A 4515-nucleotide genomic window follows, 5' to 3' on the forward strand; every position below is an offset into this window, starting at 1 on the left:
TCAATTTGGAGGACTGGGATAATAGGAGGTGGCACCCCAAACGTTATCTCAAAAGGGGTCAGACACATATGATATGGGGAGTTCTGAACCCGGAACAGAGCAAAGGGAAGGAGAGACACCCAGTCAGTGCTGGTCTCTAAAGATAATTTAGTCAAGGTCTCTTTTAGAGTTCTATTCATTCTTTCTACCTGTCCTGAACTCTGAGGGCGATAAGCACAATGCAACTTCCAATTGGCCCCCAGTGCAATGGCTATTCCCTGACTTACCTGAGATATGAAAGCTGGTCTGTTGTCTGAACCTAGAGAGATTGGGAAGCCATACCTGGGCAATATCTCTTCTCTTCTAGTATCTTCTTAGCAACCACCTGCGCAGTCTCTGTTTTTGTAGGGAAGGCTTCTACCAAGCCTGAAAATGCATCTATAAACACTAGGAGATACTTATATCCTGTTTTTCCAGTCATAATTTCAGTAAAGTCTAATTCCCCATAGGCTCCTGGTCTGGTTCCTCTCAGTCTGGTTCCTGTGTCCATCCTGGATGAAGCTGCTGCCATCTGTAAACCAGGTTACTTCAGCATTTTGAGGGGGGTGTCTTTGAGATCTGGCCTTATGCTGTACACATGAGCCAGTATCTCCACGCAGTCATGGAGAGGCATCTCCAAGTCCAGGTCAGGCAACAGAGTGGTGGGGTTCAGAGTAATGGGCGTCAGGAAAGTTATTCTGGCTGGATTCAGGAGCAGAGTCTGATAGTGGACCATGTGGCCATTGCTGAGCCAGTGGTCTGGTGGTTGCTTTAGCACCCCCTCAATGGCATGAGGGGTGGCAACCATAAGGTTTTGTCCCAAAGTCAGCTTGTCTGCATCCTTGACTAGAAGGGCCGTGGCAGCTATAATCCTCAGACATGGGGCCACCCTGCTGCTACAGTGTCCAGTTTCTTTGACAAGTAGGCAACAGGGTGCTGCCAGGGTCCTAAGCTTTGGGTGAGGACTCCTTTTGTTATCCCATTATGTTCATCTATGAAGAGCATAAATGGCTTAGTAACATCAGGGCGGCTTAGGGCCGGGGCTTCCAGAAGGCATCCCTTTAAGTCATCAAAAGCTTGTTGGCGATGATCCGTCCATTGGAAAGGCTGGTTTTCCTTGGTGGCTTCATATAGAGGACTCTATTTTTTTACTTATTTTTATTGTCAACCTTCATCTTATATAGAATGTACTCTTATCTTTGTCTCCCCACCACTCTACTTTGGCCTCTGTATTCCAGGCTTGCTAAACTGAACCTCATCTTCTTTCCAATTAGTAAACTATAATCTTTTTCTTGGAAACCACCTTCAGAGTTTGACCTCCCCAAGGGTCCCTTCTGTAATGAGAGTCATCATCAGGGTGCCACATCTTCTCTATGCATTGGAAAGGGATTGCAGAAACAAAGAAATGATTAGCTGAGAAGAAGCATATATTGCCCTAGTATATCTTGTTTTCTCCTTTACCTTGATGTTTCGTATAGTCATGCCAGCACATGACTGCAATGGCTTCAGTTCTGTAGGCGAAGTTGGAGATACACTTACTGTTTTTAGATCCTAATATTCTCATATGGAGAAGATCATGTAACTAAATAACATTCATGTCATCAGTCGCTAAATCTCTAATTTTAATTAGGTTATTTTCAGATATTCCTAGAACTCTACTCACATTTGTAGGAGAAGCAATGGTTGTATGATCTCTATAGCACTACAGTTTCACGAACTTATTTTTTGTCCCCACAGATTCTGTTATTGAAGAATGACTGTAGCAAATGGCTCCTAGGTATTTGAATTCATTCTGGTGAGGTTAACTGACTGGCCTGACCTACTAATATCCCTGTTCTTACTCTTCTTATTGATTTACATGGCAGCTGCAATGGAGAATTTGACTTTGATAATTCTAATTGCGCTGAATTCTCACTTTCACATTCCCATGGACTTTTTCCTTTTGAACCTGTCCTACATAGACCACTGCTACTCCTCTGTGATTAAATACAAAATGCTGATGAACTTCATCCCAAGAAAGAACATTATCTCTTACATAGGATGTATGACTCAACACTGCTTATTTTTATTTTTATAGTTTTGTCATTTCTGAATGTTATGTGCTGACAGAAATGCCCTATGATCAGTATGTAGCTATCAGAAATCCACTCTTATATACCACTGCCATGTTCAGGAAGGCATGCTTCTGCCTTATGCTTGCTTCATACTTGATGGCGCTTTCTGGTGCCATGATTCACACTGTATAAATCCTGAGCCTGACCTTCTGTGATGAAAACACCATCAATCACTATCTCTGTGACACTGTCACATTACTTCAACTCTGCTGCAGCAGTATCTATCTAAATTAAATGGACATTTTTTTGTAGGAGGAAAGGGCATTATTATTCACACCACTGTCATTTTCACCTCTTATGGTTTCATCCTTTCCTGCATTCTTCAAGAAGATCCACTGAAGTCATTTCCAAAGCCGTCAGCATGTGCAGTTCCCACAACATTTCTGTTTCTTTCTTTCTTTGGATCAGGTACATTTATGTATTGCAAACCCTCCTCAGCTGGACCTATGGATAAGGGAAAAATCTCTTCTGTCCTTCATACCAATGTGGCTCCCATGTGAATCCTTTGATCTGTAGCTTGAAGAACAAAGACATTTAAAATGCCTTGAGAAAAACCATGAGCAGAAGTACATTTTGACCCAATGTGCTCTTGATGCCTGTGGGTCCAGCTCAGAGATATTTTGGGTTTAGTATATTTTTTGTTTTCAGCTTTCATGCCATCCTTTTTTATACTATGAGGAGTGAAATTTGAAGTTATCATATTTGTTGTTTTTTCCTTTTATCAAATATATATACATAGAACTTCCGGTTAAGATGGCGGCGTAGGTACCACGCCAAAGCAGCCTGGGGGGGGAAAGACCAAAAAAAACTCAGCAAAATACACACTTTTACTAAAAAGTGAGGTGTATAGGAAGTTGAGGCGGCAGCGGAGAAGTGGAAGAGTTATAGAGCATCCAGAGCCTGCACAGGCGGGAACAGCGGCTCCGGGGTGGCTCGGCTACCCGCCGCAACCGCAGAGCGGCAAAAAACCGCCGGACTCTCGGCTCGAGCCGCAGGACAAGCCAGGTGCGGGATTTTCCCCTCACACCGCGCTCTCCGCAACTCGGGAAACGTGAGGGGAGAGCGGCAGCCAGCAACGGAGGGAGGAGCAGACCGCGAGGTAAAAGCACACGTGGAGAAGCGATACAACCAGAGCAGCCGCGGCTCCCTCCCCTCCCCCGCCGCCTGAACCCAGCTCCAGCGAACACAGCAGCGGCCCGGGACCCGGCCACGCCAACTTGGGCTGACGGCGGGACCCAAGCAGGAGCAGAATTCGGCAGCAACTTCAGCGGCTCCAGCACCGGTACCAGTGGCCCCAGCAGCAGCGGACCCAGGAGCGGCAGCGGTGGCAGATCCCGCAGCAGCGGCTTCGGGGTGAGCAGCAGTGGTGGACACGGCAACGGCAGCTTCAGCAGCGGTGGTGGCTCCGGGGGTGGCAGCTACAACAGCTGCAGAGGCGGCAGCAGCGGCTCAGTTTGCCCCGTAGGAAAAGCAAGTGCCCAGCTCCAGAAATCAGAACAGCAGCCCGACGACCCAGGCAGCAACTTGACTGAGACCACAATCACCCAAGGTAACTGGGATTGCACCAGGGAAGGGTCTCACTTGGTCACAAGCTGACTTGGATACCTCAACAGACCAGAAATCTAAACCTCTTTGTTGATAGAGGATCTGGTCATTATAATAACTACTCTTGCATACATACTCGGGGCTGTTTTTGATGGAATGGGTACAGTGTTTAGTTAAATTTTAGAATCTACCAGTATATTATTCCACTCAGCCTGCTTGAATACTCCTATAGCAGGGAAACTCAACCCCTAAGAACATCTTTGTAGATACTCTGAGAGAATTAAGAGCCACACCTAATACCTTAAGGTCCTACCCTGAAAATATATTGCATCAAATCAATTGATACAGCTAAGAATACACAGCTAGCTAGAAAATCCAAGCATTAACTTAATCCAAGATGCAAAAATATATACATTATAACACAAGAAACACTAAAAAGCAAGACGATATAAATCCACCTAAAAGTATTAATGCATCAGAAATGTCCTCCAGTGAGAAAGAGTTAGAGGAAATGCCTGAGAAAGAGTTCAAAAGAATAATTATAAATATGTTCAAAGAGGTCAAAGAACACATGAAAACAATCAAAGAAGAAATCAAAGAGGAAATCAAAGAGGAAATCAAAGGAATCAAAGAAGAGGCAGGACACCAATTTAATGAAATAAAGAAGGCAATACAAGACATAAATAGAGAAATAGAAATAATAAAGAAAAACCAGTCAGAATTACTAGCAATGAAGAACACAGTTAATGAAATAAAAAACTCTGTAGAAAATCTCACCAGTAGGATGGATGAGGGAGAGGACAGAATATCTAAGCTAGAAGATCAGGTGGCAGACCTA

General features: G+C 44.4%; 1 pseudogene; it reads left to right on the top strand.

Annotated features, from left to right (window-relative positions):
- The first annotated feature begins 1771 nt into the window (after positions 1-1771).
- On the top strand, positions 1772-2709 carry LOC101600602 (annotated as a pseudogene).
- The last annotated feature ends 1806 nt before the right edge of the window (positions 2710-4515 follow it).

This window comes from Jaculus jaculus, chromosome 3 (assembly GCF_020740685.1).
Source record: "Jaculus jaculus isolate mJacJac1 chromosome 3, mJacJac1.mat.Y.cur, whole genome shotgun sequence".
NCBI classification, from domain to species: Eukaryota; Metazoa; Chordata; class Mammalia; order Rodentia; family Dipodidae; genus Jaculus; species Jaculus jaculus.